The sequence below is a fragment of the Trichechus manatus genome, unplaced genomic scaffold, assembly GCF_000243295.1.
Source record: "Trichechus manatus latirostris isolate Lorelei unplaced genomic scaffold, TriManLat1.0 scaffold00027, whole genome shotgun sequence".
NCBI lineage: Eukaryota > Metazoa > Chordata > Mammalia > Sirenia > Trichechidae > Trichechus > Trichechus manatus.
The window spans coordinates 18,526,156-18,543,878 of record NW_004443963.1 but is presented as its reverse complement, the minus strand read 5'-3'; the positions used below and the strand labels follow the sequence as shown (position 1 = coordinate 18,543,878).

Here is a 17,723-nt window from a genome sequence, read left to right as displayed (position 1 = left end):
ATCATTTCCAGTTCTAAAATGCAGTACAAGAGCCTGAGTCTGACATGTCACAGTTAATCTATAAGTCAGCTGTTGGCTCTGTAGCATAACCAGTTGCTGTCAAGCCAGTTCCAATTCATGGTGACTTCATGTGTGTCAGAGTAGAACTGTGCTCCATAGAGCTTTCAATGGCTGATTTTTTGGAAGTAGATCACCAGGCCTTTCTCCCAAGGTGCCTCTGACTGGACTCTAACCTCCAATCTTTTGGTTAGCAGCCAAGCGCATTAGCCATTTGCACCATCCAGGGACTCCCTATACTCTAACACCAGCTTTAAAAGTCATACTACTGTGATAGTCTCCTATATACTAAATATACTCCTTCACATGTCTGCAAGGCTGTTTCCTTTGCCTGAAACATCTTTTGCCTCTGTGACTTAGTGTGAATGTCACCTCCCCTGGGAAGGCTTTCATGACCTCCACCAATTGTGCTGATGACTCTCCTTTTTACCACCCATTCTGTACTTTGTACTGTCTAATGTACATTTTTTACACCAAATGGCACTCATCTGTCTACATGTCTGTTTCACCTGCTAGGCTGTGTGCTCCTTGGGAGCAAACTCTCCTTTCATCATCGCATCCTTGCAGTCCTAGCTTCTAACCCAGCATTTGGCACAGGGTATGCACTCAAACGTTCAGTGAAGCTGTAGACATGGGAAACTCTAGCATACAACAAGATTTTTAAAAGAATAACCATTCTGATCATTTCTACTAAGGATACTCAAACTCTACAATGGCTAAATAAAATTTTTAGACAAATTAAAATTTTGTATTACACCATTCTTTCTATAATCTTAAAATGTTTACCTATTACAACTAGAAATTAAGGAAAAGACAGAACTTAGAGACAATTTAAAAAGGAAAGCCCCCCCCGCCTACATATGTTTATTAAATACCATTAGAATAACTGACCTTTTTTTTCATTCTGATCTTTCCTAAATTCCTTTGAAAAATATTTAGTGAGAACATACTATGTGCAACTCACAGTGCTAAACGGTGCTAGATGCTAGTAATACATAAGTGAACAAAACAGACAAGGTCTTTTAATTCATGTAGCCATGTTCTAACAGGGGAAACAGGTAACATACAAATTAAATGATTATGTAATTACAACTGTAATGCTCTGAGCAGTTTACAGGAGCACATCTAATCTCAGGCTTGTGGGGGAGACGAAGTCCCTTAAAGAAGTGACATACAAGCTGAGCTATGAGGACTGAGAGGCATCAACTAAGGTGGGGATGGGGAGACCTCTACACCATGGGAACAGCACATGCAAAGGCCCTTGTGTAGGAAGGAATATACATTCCAGAAACTAGAAGAGGTAGCAAAGGGGAGTTGCTGCTGTTGTTAGGTGCCACCGAGTCGATTTTCAACTCACAGCAACCCCACGTGACAGAGTACAAATGCCACATAGGGTTTTCTAGGCTGTAATCTTTAAGGAGCAGATCGACAGGTCTTTCTTCCATGGAGCCAATGGGTGGGTTTGAAACCACCAGCCTTTTGGTTAGCAGGAAACTGCCAACCTTCTGGTTAGCAGCCAAGCACTTAACCACTGCACTACCAGGGCTCCTTTAGCAAAGGGAGAGTGGCAGGAAATAAGGCTAGGGAGGCCCTGGGCCACATATGGTTTCTCTGGGATTGAGGGACCAAGACAGACCAAGTTCTTTTTTTTTTTTTTTTAATTGTTGTAGTTTAAATGAAGTTCACATTTCAAGTTAGTCTCCCATACAAAAATTTATACATACATTGTTATGCGACCCTAATTGCTCACCCCATACTGCGACAGCACACTCCTCCTTTCCACCCCGATTCTCCATGTCCATTCAAATGGCTCCTAACCCTCTCTGCCTTCTCATCTCACCTCCTGCCCGTTTGGTGTCTTGTATCTACTTCAGCTAAGAGGCACATTCCTCACAAGTATCACTTTATGTTCCACAGTCCAGTCCAATTGCTGTCTGAAGAGTTGGCCCTGGAAATTGTTTTAGTTCTGGGCTGATAAGAGAATCTGGGGGCCATGCTTTCTGGGGTTCCTCCAGTCTCAGTCAGACCATTAAGTCTGGTCTTCTGACTAGAACTTGAGTTCTGCACCCCACCTTTCTCCTGCTCCATCCGGGACTCTGTTGTGTTCCCTGTCATGGTGGTCATTGGTGGTAGCAGGGCACCATCTAGTTCTTCTGGTCTCAAGCTAATGAAGTCTCTGGTTTATGTGGCCCTTTCCATCTCTTGGGCTAATACTTTGTGTCTTTGGTTTTCTTCATTCTCCTTTACTCCAGGTGGTTGGGACCAACTGATGCATCTTAGATGGCTGCTTGCAAGCTTTTAAGATCCCAGAAGCCACTCACCAAAGTAGGATGCAGAACATTTTGTTAATAAGCTTTGTTATGCCAATTGACCCAGATGTACCTTGAAAGCATGGTTCCCAGACCCCTATCCCTGCTACTCTGTCTCTCAAAGTGTTTGACTGTACTCAGGAAACTTCTTAGCTTTGGTTTAGTCTAGTTGTGCTGACTTCCCCTGTAGCCTGTGCTGTCCTTCCATTCACCTAAGATAATTCTTATCTACTATCTAGTTAGTAAATAACCCTCCCCCTCCCTCCCCCACTTGTAACCATCAAAGAATGTTTTCTCTGTTTAAACCTTTTCTTGAGATCTTATAATAGTGGTGTTATACAATATTTGTCCTTCTCTGACTAAATTCACTCAGCATAATAAGTTCCAGCTTTCTCCATGTTATGTTTCATGGCTTCATCGTTGTTCTTTATGGTTGTGCAGTAGTTCATTGTGTGGATGTACCATAATTTGTTTATCCATTTGTCCGCTGATGGGCATCTAGGTTCTTTCCACCTTTTTGCTATTGTGTACAGTGCTGCGTTGACCTTGGGTGGCATATATCTATTCGTGTGATGGCTCTTATTTCTCTAGGATATATTCCAAGGAGGGGGATTGCTGGATTGTATGGTACTTCTATTTCTAGCTTTTTAAGGAAGCACCAAATTGATTTCCAAAGTGGCTGTACCATTTTACATTCCCACCAACAGTGTATAAGTGTTCCAGTCTCTCCACAACCTCTCCAGCATTTATTATTTTGTGTTTTTTGGATTAATGCTAGCCTTGTTGGGGTGAGACGTTACCTCACTGTAGTTTTGATCTGCATTTCTCTAATGGCTAATGATTGTGAGCATTTCTTCATGTGTCTGTTAGCCACCTGAATAGCTTCTTTGGCGAAGTACCTGTTCATATACTTTGCCCATTTTTTAATTGGGTTATTTGTCTTTTTGTTGTTGAGGTTTTGCAGTATCTTGTAGATTTTAGAGATTAGACGCTAATAGGATTTGTCGTAGCCAAAAATTTTTTCCCAGTGTGTTGGTTGTCTTTTGACTCGTTTGGTGAAGTGTTTTGATGAGCATAAGTGTTTGATTTTTAGGAGCTCCCATTTATCTAGTCTCTCTTCTTGTGCTTGTGTACTGTTACTTATGGTTCGTATTGTGTTTATGCCATGTATTACGGCTAATAGCGTTGTCCCTTTTTTTCTTCCATGATCTTTATAGTTTTTGATTTGATATCTAAGTCTTTAATCCATTTTGAGTTAGTTTTTGTGCATGGTGTGAGGTATGGGTCCTGTTTCAGTTTTTTGCAGATGGATATCCAGTTATGCCAGCACCATTTGTCAAAGAGACTGTCTTTTCCCCAATTAATGGACTTTGGGCCTTTGTCAAGTATCAGCTGCTCGTAGGTGGATGAATTTACATCTGGATTCTCACTTCTGTTACATTGATCTATGTATCTGTTGTTGTACCAGTACCAGGCTGTTTTGACTACCATGGCAGTATAACAGGTTCTAAAATCAGGTAGTGTGAGGCCTCCCACTTTGTTCTTCTTCTTGAGTAATGCTTTACTTATTCGGGGCCTCTTCCCTTTCCATAGGAAGTTGGTGACTTGTTTCTCCATCTCATTAAAAAAATGCTGCCGGAATTTGGATCGGGACTGCATTGTATCCATAGATCGCTTTGGGTAGAACTGCTATTTTCACAATGTTGAGTCTACCTATCCATGAGCAAGATTTGTTTTTCCACTTATGCAGGTCTCTTTTGGTTTCTTGCAGGAGTGTCTTGTAGTTTTCATTGTATAGATCTTTTACATCTCTGGTTAGATTTATCCCTAAGTATTTTATCTTCTTGGGGGCTACTGTAAATGGTACTGATTTGGTAATTTCCTCTTTGAGGTTCTCTTTGTTGGTGAAAAGCAATCCAACTGATTTTTGTATGTTTATCTTGTATCCTGAAACTCTGCTGAAATCTTCTATCAGTTCCACTAGTTTTCTTGTGGATTCTTTGGGGTTTTCTGTGTATAAGATCATATCATCTGCAAATAGAGCTACTCTGACTCCTTCCCTACCAATTTGGATGCCCTTTATTTCTTTTTCTAGCCTAACTGTTCTGGCTAAGACCCCCAGTACAATGTTGAATATGAGTGGTGATAGAGGGCCTCCCTGTGTGTTTCCCGTTCTCAAGGGGAATGCTTTCAAAGTCTCTCCATTTAGGATGATACTGGCTGTTGGCTTTGTATAAATGCTCTTAATTATGTTGAGAAATTTCCCTTCTACTTCTCTTTTGTTGAGAGTTTTTACCATGAATGGGTGTTGGACTTTGTCAGATGCTTTTTCTGCATCGATTGATAAGATCATGTGGTTCTTGTCTTTTGTTTTACTTATGTGATGAATTACATTGATTGTTTTTCTAATGTTGAACCATCCCTGCATACCTGGTATAAATCCCACTTGATCATGGTGAATTATTTATTTGATATGTTGCTGAATTCTACTGGCTAAAATTTTGTTGAGGATTTTTGCATCAACGTTCACGAGGAATATTGCAGACCAAGTTCTTACTCTCATGGAATTCACATTTCAGAGGAAGGGTTGGCAGGGCCTTTGGGCTTGAATAACAGTTTTAAGTGGGGGAGAAAGGTGATCAGATTTACACTTGTTTCTTAAATAAACATTTTATTAATTGTAACACATACTGAAGAAATAGGCAGTTCTAAAAGGTTATTCCAGCTGCAGTTTCACCAATCCTCTGAGGCAGAAAATTCCCTACTTGCAAAAGAAAAAACTGAGGCTCTGCAAAGCTTAAGTAATTTATTTGGGGTTATTTACTCAACAAATATTTGAGTGTCTATAATATGGCAGACATAGTAGAGTATGAGCTTGGGGATACAGAGATGAATACAACACAGTCTCAGTCTTAAGAAACTAACATCTAGCAGGAGAGACAAATCTAGAAACAACGTAATGTAGTCCACGCTAGAAATGAGCAAAGTATAAGGTAGCAGAGAGCAATTAATCTTCCTAGGAAGAATTAATCACTCTACCTCCGTGCAAAAGGAGCATTTTTCCCCCCGTACTTTTATAGTTTTTCAATTCTCAGTCATTCCTGAGCTTGGGACATAGGAAGTGCTTAAGCAAATGTCTACAATACAAACCAACCCCAGGACTTTGTTAGTTCAGGGTCTTTCTAATCACCAACTGCATCACTGACTTTAGAAGAGTATGCGTTAATTGAACTATTCTGGAATTCTTCTTTTGAAACTGCTTTCAGAGCCAGTTTATAAACCACAAAAGAAAGTAACTCTCCTTAAAGTCAAACCTCATTTCTGACCCTGCCTGAAAACCCACAACAATATCTAAACATAGTTACTTCTTAAAAGCAACTCTACATTCAGAAGATGAGGAACTGCTTTTATGAAGCTAATCAAGAAAATCTGCCATATGCTCCTTCATAATTCATGATTTCTATCCTCAAAAGACTTACATTTTCGTTTCTAACTAGAAAGATAAAACATATCATATACAAAGAATAAAACAAAAATACAAGGTAGCATTTGCTCATTCATTTAAAACATTGATAGAGGCCTATTACAGGCTGGGTCAGGAGTTCTCCAAGAGATGGAAGTATGAGTAAGACAGAGTCCTGCCTTCAAGGAACTCACAGGCATACTGGGGAAGCTGATAACAAACCCAGGATGATTCCAGCGGTTATTCAGCTGGTACTTGAGCTAGACCATAGAGGTCAGCATGGGCTGTAATTCATCAGGCACCACAGCCATTGGTCAGCACCTGTGCTTCTCAATTGCTAAATATTTTAAATATTACCCGATTATAATACAAATTCTAAATATTATAAGTAACTGACACATGAAAAATCAATGATACAAAAAAAATTTAATGTTAAAAGGGTTCAGAGGAGATGGTGAGAACAAAGGTTTAGGGATGGTCTTAGGGCCCCCTGGGTTTCTCGGCAAGGAAAGTTAGCATATTTGGATAGAAGTTGGTTCTAGTGAAGGAAAACAGTTATCATAAGGCCAGTGGTTGGAATTACCCAGATATGGCCCTTTACTTGTGTTGAGGACATGGCTCAGAGCTGTGCTGCCCAACGTAGTAGCCACTAGCCACATGTGGCTACTGAGCACTTGAAATGTGGTTAGTCTGAATTGACACGTATGTGAGTGTTTAATACACATCAGGTTTCAAAGACCACATGAAAAAAAGAACGTAAAATATCTCATTAGTAATTTTTTATATTGACTACATGTTTAAATAATAATACCTTGGATATACTGAATTAAATAAAATATAAAGTCAAGTTCACTCATTTCTTTTCACTTTTAATGTGCTACTAGAAAATTTAAAATTACGTATGTGGCTCACATTCTATTTCTATTGGACGGTGCTTGTGCAGAGAGGTTCAGAAAGCAGGCTAAGAAGTTTAAACCCTTGAGGCAATGAAACATCACTGAAGGTTTTCAAACTTAAGTGGCGCGTTAGATTTGGGACGGGCAGAAACATAAACAATGCACTGTTTCAGGAAGATGAGTGTGGGGGCAATACGTAGGGACAGGCCACTAGAGGCATTTGTCAATGTCAAAAGGTTGGCAAATGTCAAAGGGTAAGCAGGCTTAGCTGGAAAGTACAAGGTCCTCAGAAGCCTCATGCTGGGTAGAGAAAGGGGCCAGAAATCAGGAATGCGTTGGGACCAGGGAAGAGTAACACAGATGCAGGCACAGACCCAGCCTGGATAACCAAGGTGCAGTGTTCACCGGACTTGGCAAGCTCAGGCATGGTTTAGGGTAGACGTAATCTGGCTTGGTGGTAAGGGCTCTCAGGTTGGGTACAATTCAGGAGAACAGGATCTGTATCCTCTTCATCAATTTCAGATGTATCTCTATGGGGCAAGACCTCCAATAGTGGGATCAAGTCCTAGAGAAGGTTGGTAAGAGGTAAGCAAGCTACTAGAAACTACAGGCTAGGGAATAAAAGCAAAAGCCCCGGCTCACATCACAGCCAGCAAATATTTACAGAGAGTCTGCTGTGTGCCAGAGACTTACCTAGGCTCTGGAGATAGGGTGAACAAGGAGACAGACGTTAAACACATAAACTCAAAAATGTGCATCACGAATTGTGGTGAGAGCTGTGAAAAAAGATCAGGGGCTCTGAGAGACGTCAGTGAGGGTGGACGAGGGTAGTGGGACAAGGTTGTAAAGGAAAAGTTTCTCTGAGGAAGTGACAATTTAATCTGAACTCTGCAGTTAGGTAGGCTAAGACTAGGGGGAAGTGGGGATAGTCCAAGCTGGAAAAGGCTTGGGTGATTTGAGAAACTGAAGGAAAGACAGTATAGTTAGAACAACAGGAGGGGGGGGGGGCAGTGAAAGAAGTGAGAGAGAATACTGGAGAGACAAGCATAGGCCAGATCATGCCTAGCCTCATAGGATAAAAAATAAAATCCCTAACTGGCCTGAGTACAACTGGAAGCCACTGAAATGTTATGACCAGGGAAGCAGTGCGGTCCTTAAGGAGTTCCAAGTGTTGCCAGGTTGGCAGCAAAGGGGCAGGATCCCAGGTCTGAGATAAGAAAGTTTATTATACATCCCTTCAAGTGCTCCAGGCCAGGGTTGCAAGCTTAGGAGAATGATGGCACCCACTGAAAAATCTAGAAAAATCTGATGGAAAAGCTGATTTGGGAAGCACTGATAGAGTTAACTTTACACATACTGAGTATGAAGTAAACAATCACAGCAGGTGCATATGGATGTTGTTTGGAGTATGGAAGAAACATCAGGGATGGATATGCAAATTAGCGTATACAGGGGTGAAAGGTAGCTTAAGCCCCAAAAGTAAATGACATTTTCATGGAGTAGAGAAAGAAAAAAACAAAACAAAATTTTAAAAAAAGAAGCCTAAGACTGATCCTTAGTGTTTATTTACCTCTGGGACAAAAGACAGGAAAAGAATGCCCAAAAACATAAAATAAAAAAAAAGACAGTATGATGCTAGAACAAATTAAGGAAAGTCAGAGAATTAAGAAAGGGATAATTCAAATGGATACCATGAGGGAATTTTTGAGGGATGATGGAACTGTTTTATATCCTGATCATGGTGGTGGTTACACGTGCTGAAATTCACAGGACAGTACACAAGAAAAGTTAATTTTATTGTATGTTATTTTAAAAACACAACTAAAGGGTGGGATGGGGGGAGACTCAAAAGGATTGACTGCTGCAGGGAGACAGAACAGGATGAAGCCTGAACAGATGCTCTGGGAAATTTAACCATTAGGTTAATTGGTAACCTTGGGGAAAGCATCAATGGAGAGGCAAGGATGGGGGAGGCAGTGAAGGAAAGGAAGCAGTCAGCAGGGCCTCCTCTTTGAGAACTCTGGAAGGGAAAGAACAGAATGGCACAGTAGCTCAAAACAGGTAAGTAGAACTAAAAGATTTAGCAAATGGGCCCCATGAGTTATTCCATTTAAGTATTCTTCTAGAATGCATTTTTGCACATAAACTATTCATTTTCTTAACATTCGTGTTAAACTAAAACTGCATTATTCAACTACTAAAATGAACCTGAAGTCATTACATTTTAAACTCAGCTCCTTCATCAACAAACATGTACTACATACCAACTATGTGTCAAGCATGGTGGCGGATACAAAAATGAGTAACACCTGGTCCCCGGAAGCACACACAGGATTTACCACAACAGCAAGGTAATGGAATGGAGATCTGCAAGAAGGCCTATGAAAGCTTTGACGGAGGAACTAAATATGCATTTTTAATTTATTGTTATACATATCAAAGGGGGAGGAAACAAAAATAAAGTTTAGATTTACTTTTGTAAAAATGTTCTTAATTTCTAAAAATAAGAACGAGCTTAATTTGGCATTAAATTCCTAAGATAGGTATGGGCAACCTAATAATCGGCAGCATTCCACTTTTCTAGTCCTCTCTACTTTCAGTTTCCTTTCTGCCCTTCTTCCTTTGGATAATTCAGCAGGCAAAATGGGACAAGCACTTGCTTTGAAACCAGACAGGCTTGCCACTAAACTTAGGCCCTTAAACTTCCTAATTGTATACAATAATAGTTGTACAACTGTGTAACAATAATGATGCCTATCCCAAGGCTTGAAGTGAGAATAAGGGAAAAAAATGTAAAGAAGCTGGTATATGGTAGGCATGCAATAAACGTTAGCTAATGCAGTTAAGAATCCCAACTACTAGCCAAAAGGTTGACAGTTTGAACCCACCCAGAGGCAACTCGGAACATAGGCCTGGTGATCTGCTTCCAAAAGGTCATAGCCTTGAAAACCCTATGGAGGAGCAGTTCTATTCTGCACACATGGGGTCGTCATCCATGGGAATCGACTCCACGGCAACTAACAACAACAACATTATTACTGCCATTTGAACAAACAGTACTGTTGTGATTTTAAAACATTGTAAGTGCTTGCATTTGAATCAGAAAAAAAATTTTTTTTTTGAAAGGCATGCCGTTTATATGCTACCCTAGAAAAGCAGCTTGGGAATTTCTTCTCTTTAAGCCATACCAGAAACCGCTCTGCTCAAATAATAATGTTTGGGATAAGACTTTAAAATGGTCACGAAGTAAGAAAATAAAAAGACACCATAATTATCATCACCGAGTCCCAAGTCGGACAAGCCAGTCTGTTTTGTGTTCTAGATACTTGTGAATGTGTCTTAGAGTAGGGACACAGTATGTTCATATCCCTCCCACTACCTACCTACAGTGATACTGCACACTGCGTAGGTACAAGACCGTATGCTAAAAGTTCTGCTCAAGAGGCATTTACACAATACTTCTAAAAAGACAAATATAGCTCCAAAACCAAGATCCTTGATGCTTCCCCCAATTCGATAGGAAAACTATTATTGAACTTTCCCACAATGACAAAGGAAACAGCCTCTATCACTCGATTTACACAGGTGCTAAGGTGCAAACAAAAGTCTATTATACGTTTCTTTGTGCTTAGCTGTTACGGAGGGGGGTACTAATAAAGTTTTAATCATTGACTCTTGGTTTTATTCACCGACAATGGAGAAATACCTCTTGTCAACTTTTGTATAATTTTGCTTACACTGAAAAACAATGATCAACTTGGAATTCACCTTATCCTTCACCCAATCTCTCGCTCAGAGGCTAAAAGTAATAAAATGGCCAAAAGATACATGTGAAAGCAAGGAGTCTGAAAAATGTCACACTCCTAACCTGTGCCTACAGAATTAAGCATACGCTGGTCCTTAGGGAGCCTGACAAGAGGCTGCCCTTAACTGGGTAAATGTTTCTAGCTACCACAGTGTATTTGGTTGAATCGGATATTTAGCCACTAAACCAAAACCCGTTGCCATCGAGTCGATTCCGACTTATATGGGCTAATAAACTCGGTAGCTTGAAACTAAAGAGAACCCAACTGGACGAGATAAAAGACACTCCCAGAACCGCTGTTATTCCTTCTGCCCCTTGTTTCCCAGTCGAAAGTCTGAATCGCCTCCCGACTCGCAGGGCTGGGTGGGGTCAGGAGTGCCGGATCCCCCGCCTAGGGATAAGTTGGGGAAAAAGACATTCACTCCTCTATCACAGCCAGGTCGTCCGCGCAGGGACGCCGAACAGGACGGGGAGGCTCCGAGGCCTGACGCCTCCCTCGGCCACCCCGGGCCTCGGCTTCTGCCGCAAAGCCAGGACCGGGAGGGCCTCCTACCGGCCCGCCGGGCTCCCCTCCCAGCCCCGAAACCCCGGGCGACGGGAAGCGGACTCGATGCTGCCAGCCCACCCGGAAACCCTCCCCCTGCACCCACCTGCGGGCGCGTGACGCCAGGCCGCCCGGACGTCCCCGCGTCCCTCCCGCCCCCCGCCCCTCCACTCCCCTCCGGGAGCGCGAGACCTCGGCGCGCGCCCCTAGCTCACGTCCACCCGCCTGCCACCCCCACAGCCCCCGCGCGCGCCCTCCCCGAGCCCGTCCCCACCGCTCGCGCTCACTCGCGGGGACACGCACACGAAGCGCCTCAGCTTGACACCCCGGCCCGCGCTCGGACTGGGCGGCGCGCGAGGGAAAGGAGGCCGGCGGCGGCTGTCGGGCTTCACTCACCGCCGAGCCGCTGCCGGCTCCGAGTGCCCGGCGTTCCGCTGTGAGGCGCTGCGAGGCGGGCGGACCCCGCTTCTCGGCAGACTCTGGAGGCGACGTGGTAGGGAGACTGAGGGGTGCGGGGGTCACTCCCTCCCGCTTCACCTCCCAGAAACACGGGGACCCCAGAAACTAAAAACAAAATAAACAAACTTTCCCCTCCGCCTCCCTCCCCCAAAACCACAACACAAACACTCGGGGGCCCGCCCAGACCTCCACTCCATTGGTCAGAGGGAGGAGGCTTTTAGCTCTCACTGGCTGTTTTTTGTGCCCGTCAAGCTGCAGTTCCGCCCCTCCAATGCCTCGCCGCTGCAGTCGCCCCTCATTGGTTAACTGCTTCCGTTTGACGCGCTATGACTGGCTGAGCTGCCTGCGCCAATCACTCTGGGACACACCCCCTCAGCATCCCAGAGGCCGCTTCCTCGGTCGCAGGCCGAGCGAGGCGCAGGGGAAACTAGAGCATGATGGCGGCCGAGCTGGCTTGGCGCAGTCGTCATCTTTTTTCTTTTTTTAGATCATTAGTGCCTCTCCCTCGCGCTGTTTCTCTCCTCCTCGTCTCTTCATCCAGTACTGACTAATAACGGAATCTATAGGTGCGGGCTCCTTGATTTATCCCCTCCGAAGTGCTGAGTGTGGGTGGGTAGTGCGTCATTGGGCTAGCAAGATGTCACTCCCGAGTCAAATCTTAAAACGATTGGTGGAAGAGCAAGAAAGCCCGGCCAGCAACAAAGTCTATTGCCATTGGTTTTGGCTCCACGGAGTTCTTTCCTGCTTTCTTATTGGGCAAACAGGTGCGTTAACCAGCTCTGGAGTCGCTGTGCCGCGGTTAATTGTTTGCCAGGGCGTTTGGATCGACCCTGGTCATTTGGCCAGGAATTGGTGATAATGACGATTACCATTTATTGCGCGCCTTCTCTGTGCCAAGACAGTGCTGAGTTCTTTACAGAGATTATCTCGTTAAACCTGTGAGTTTGATATTACCTGAATTTTACAGATAGCAAATTGAGGCATAGAGAACTTCCCCAAGGTCACCAGATCGAAAGCAGTTGGGGGAGCAGGTTTTTGGTCCTAGGTCTGTTCGAGTCCAGAGTCCTGCACCTCTTTTCAGGATGCTCTAGTGCCTCTCCTTTGGCCCAGAATTGTACCTGTCACCTTAGAAACGTTTCATCCAGAACCCAACTTCCTCAGTTTCTGGAAGTGACACTGTTGGAGACCCAAGCTATGGACAGGTTGCTATTGACTCTACCGCATCCTCTTCCTCAGCCCCCACTCCTAAATTAAACAATCGTAGCATTTCCTGGCTAGAGCCCATCTACACCTGTGTCCATTTTCTCAGCTTTATAAATGGGCATTTCTACCATCCTTGTGTGCCAAGCTTTTCCCTCCCCCAACCCACCTCCAGCTCACTCTTTGGAGAAGAGTTCTAAGAGCCAGAAACAAGGAGGAATAGAGTTGAAAGAGAGAGAAAGAATAGATCACTTGAGAAATAATTTATTGCATGCAAACGGAACAGCCCTTCAGCTTCTGGAAAGCTTCCAGGGTAACCCCTGACGCCGCACAAGACGAAAGACGTGTGCTCGTGGCTCGTGGCCATTGGGTTTTTGTTCGGTGGCAGCTTTTAGCGACGTGAATCCCACATTCCAGGCACCAGGGCAAGATGCTTAGAACCCACTGCCAGAGAGCCAGCCCTAAGCCTCTGGGACAGAAATGATCTCCGGGAACTCAGAGCTGGATGCCAGCCCGCATTCGGTCTCATTTCCTCTCGGGCAATTAACGTTTTACCATCTCAAGTCCCCATCCCCTGTAGCTTCAGTGGGATCACTGCCCTTGGTTGGCTTCCAGATCCAAGCTGTTGTGTAACCTTGTTGGCACTGCTTTAATAATAAAACAACCACTGTAACACAGTAATAATGCTCAACACTTAGAGCCTTTCAGCAGAGCAAGACAAGGCATTTCGCAACATCAATTATGATTAAATGGCAGGTATTCCGAGGGCCACTGCCAGCAAAGGACAGAAAGATGATCAGACTTAAATTCTAATAAAGGTCCTAAAAACCTGGACCCTTCAACTCCACGTGACACCCCCCACTAGCATTCCAATATGGGGATTCTGAACCAGAAAACACACTGAGTGAGAAATGTCCAGGGTCTGAAGGCTTCCTTCCTTCCATGGTTGGCTACTTCTATTTTAATCCTGAATCTAGCACTTGGTTTTGATGTTAATCGTTGGACACATCTGCCCTTGAAAACAGATGGTGTCTATTTCATCTTTGTACCCATTATAGTGTAAGGAGTAATACTCATTCAGTAAAGAGTTATTGAGGAGCCTGGGTTGCTTAATAGGTTTGAGATCGACTGCTAACCTAAAAGTTGGTGTCTCAAACCCACCCAGCAGTTCTGCAGAAGAGAGACCTGGTGATCTGCTTCCATAACAATTACAGCCAAGAAAACCCTATGGAGCACAGTTCTGTCTATAACACATGGGGTCACCATGAGTTGGAATCTACTTGATGGCGACGGGTTTGGTTTTGGTTTTGGTTTTAAAAATATTTATTGAGCATGCCAGGCACTTTCCTAAGGCACAAGGATTACATGATGAATAAAACACCTTTTCTGTCTTCAGGGACTTCACAGATAGTGGGAGTTGAAGGTGACCACCAGGTAAACAGATAATTACAGTGTAGTACTGTGATAAAGTGCCCTGGAAGCCCATGGGAGGGCATAGGACTCAGTCTTGGACGGACGAGGATGGGTTTCCAGAAGTGATATCTACTTGGAGAACTGAAGGCTGAGTCGTGTTAGCTAGGCAGGAAGCTGGCAATGTATGGGTGGCCTGCAGCATTTGCTTCCAGGCAGCAGGACAGTAACAGCCAGGAATGGTCAAAGCCTGTTCTTCCTATAATCTTTGTCCCTGAGGCCCTTCAGCTATCTCTCCACTCGGAGAGTATTGTCCCTCCCCAGGAGAAAGCAGGAAACCTGAATCCCTATTGTGTTTGCGCCCTTGAAAACAGGAAAAATAATTTCCAAATAAGATTGCTGTCTTTCTGATCATAAAAGTAACACTGAGTGAAGATTTCAGACAATACAGAAAGTTATCAAGGAGAAAGGAAAAGCTCCCCATAGTCCCACTACTAAAGACAACCCAGACTCTTCTATGAACAGACACACACATGGATTTTTAATTCCAGCAAACACTGGGATGTGGTTCAGGGTCTTCTCTGGGATCTCAGAGGTCCCATTGCTCAGAACTACAGCTCTGGGTGGAACCTGCCCTCTCTTTCCACACTCATCGGAAGGAAGCCAATAAATCAAATATTTATTGGGGAGGATGAGGGTTTCCAATTCCTGCTGAAGTGACAAATTACCACCTGTTACAGGACTGTGGGGCTTGCTCAGCCTAGTCAGTGAATGTTGGGGGGGGGTCTTTTGTGCTTGCCAGACTCTGCCCTAGGCTTATGGTCATGTGTTGGTAGCTGTGGAGCCCGTCTGTTTCCCTGAAAAGGTGACTCAGAGAATGAGATGCTAGGGTGCTCTCCTCTGTTCTCTTTCTCTTTTCCTCTCTGCATGCTATTTGGAGAACAAAATATATATATATATATATATATATATATATATATGTTTGTTTGTTCCAACCCACCCAGCTTTAAGAATAAAAAACTAAAAAACTTGCCAAGCCCTGCACGCTCGTATGCAGGCCAAGTGCGCTATGTTCTTGGAGTGCTGTACTATTCTTAGAGGTCTATATGTGGTTTTCTATAGAGTTGGCTTTTTGCTGGAGGGGAAGGCAGATTTAATGAGTGATAGCTGTCTTGGATGGCTACCAAAAGTTCTCCGAGTCATCCCAAACAACAGACCTTCCCTTTTTTCCCTGGAGAGACTGTTCTGTGATCTCTGCCCTTGGCCTGGACAAAGTCCAATGCAATGAGGATTTCTGTGAACAATTCTGCAGTGACCCACAAGCTTAGAGTGGTATGGCCAGCTGGATCTGCTCCAGCTCTGATTTCTGTGGCACAGGAGAGCTCCTGCCACCCTTTGCACTGGCCTCTCATTGCTGCGAGGTGTTTGGAGGTGTCTGTAAAGCATCTCCAATTCTCAAGGCTTATGACAATTGGAAGATCCCTGTAAAGGGACCTAATCCAAAAGACAAGTAGACAGCTGACAGCTAATACTGCTGTCTTGGGGTCAGGCAGTGGGTGCAGCCATAGCCAAAGGACAAGAGCAGCGGGGGAGGAGAAATCTCTGGAAGGTGCTGATTACAAAGGACAAGTTCATAAGCATTTATTACATGTCTGGTAGCATTTCTTGTGCAACAAAGCCCTGTGACAGACGCTGCACCACTTCTAAATCACCCCTCGTTTTTATGACCACACTTCCTGAAAAGCGAGGTAGTTAAGAAGCAAACATTGGCCTCCTGCTGGGATGCACACTAGAAGGTTCCCAAGACAACCAGGAGATGTGGTTCTTAACAATAGCTACCATCTTGTGAATACCTGCTGTGGGCTTTACATGGATCATGGCAGTGAATCATTATGACAACTACGGTTATCCCCATTTTCCATACAGGAAAATCGAGGCACTAAAGGGCTAACTAGGAGTTCCTGGGTGGCACAAACGGTTAAGCACTTAACTACTAGCTGAAAGGTTGGTGGTTCAAACCCACCTAGAGGTGCCTTGAAGGACAGGCCTAGTGATCTGCTTCTGAAAGATTATAGCCTTGAAAACCCTATGGAGCAATGTATTCTGCACACATGGGGTCACCATTAGTTGGAACTGACTAGATGGCAACCAACAATAACAGCAACAACAAAGGGCTAACTTGGCCAAAGTCAGTAGTAACCCAGAAGTTGAACCGAAGCAATCTGATTCCAATGAGTGAGCTCTTATCCATGCCACTATACTGCCCCTGAGATGTCTACCTTGAGGACTCTACAAAGCAGCTGGGGAGACCATGATCCCCAAAAGAACAGTTACCATCATAGCCTTTATCATCTCAATCCCAGAATGAGATGGCCCTCTTCCTAGTGAAGTTACTGCCTCTGGTGGTCCTTTCTCTGCATCCCAATTTGGAGTTGGCTCTCCTCCCGCTCCCCCTCAAATAGCCTCTTTCCCTCTTCATTTTTTTTCTCTATTTCCTTACTTCAGCTCTTTAACTAATAACCTGTAGCCATCTCCACAGAAGTCTGGGTGACACAAGTGGTTTGCAGTTGGCCACAGCCTAGGAAGACCTTCAACAAGATGGACTGACACAGTGGCTGCAGCAGTGGGCTCAAACATACCTAGTACTGTGAGGAGGCACAGGACTAAGCAAAGTTTCGTTTTCTTGTCCATGGGGTCACTATGAGTTGGAACCAACTTGACAGCACCTAACAACAACAACACAGCCTAGGAAACCATATGATGCAGTTCTACTCTGTCATATAGGGTCGCTACAAGTCAGAATCGACTCTACAGCACAGAACAACAGCTAACCTAAAGGCTGGCAGTTCAAACCCTCTGAGGAAGAAAAGGCCTAGGAAACTGCTTCTGTAAAGATTACAGTCAAGAAAACCCTATGGGACAGTTCTGCTCTACAACACATGGGGTCGCTATGAATCAAGGGCTGACTCAAGGGCACCTAAGAACAATAAGCTATTTCCACTGCCTTGCCATCCTTGCTTCCTCATTCTTCAAACCTGGCTTGCAGCCCCAACTCTCTACTGAAACTCATTTCTCCAAGTTCATCCATGACCTCCTTGTGACCAAGATCCAAGAGCCTTTCTCAGTCCTCGTTTGCATGACTTTGCTACAACGTGTTACTCTGAGAATCTTCTCTCAGTTTCTCAAAATAGCTAGCTTTCCTCCTACCTCTACAACTGTTCTTGTTCTTTTCCTTACCACCTCCTTTTCTAAGCTCCTTCAAAGGAGTCTATGCCCTTCTTCCTTAAGTTGTCGTCTAGGCCGTGGGGGTGGGGACCTGGTCCTTATTTGACCTTCACCTCTAAGATAGCTATTTTCATCTCTCCAACTCCAGCCTTCATTCTGCAGCCTACTCTCTGTGTGACTTTCTGCAAGTCACATAAACTCTCTGAGCTTCTGTTTCCTTGTTTCTAAACTGAGTATATTTAATCAGATTGGTTATCCTAGACTAAGATAATGATGAAACCTAAAGGAGCCTTGGTGGTGCAACTGTTAAGTGCTCAGCTGCTAATGGAAAGGTCGGCAGTTTCAAGCCCCCCCC

General features: G+C 44.1%; 1 long non-coding RNA gene across 3 annotated transcripts in view; it reads right to left on the bottom strand.

The window, feature by feature from the left end:
• LOC111820124 (uncharacterized) overlaps nt 1-12,259 on the bottom strand; it is a 121,385-nt gene extending 109,126 nt beyond the window's left edge. Inside the window, exon 1 of one of the 3 annotated variants that reach the window (XR_002823664.1) lies at nt 11,471-12,259. This is a non-coding gene — a long non-coding RNA (uncharacterized LOC111820124). The remainder of the gene's footprint in view (nt 1-11,470) is intronic. The other 2 variants (XR_002823662.1, XR_002823663.1) reach the window with 2 other exon arrangements.
• Between the last annotated feature and the right edge of the window lie 5,464 nt (nt 12,260-17,723).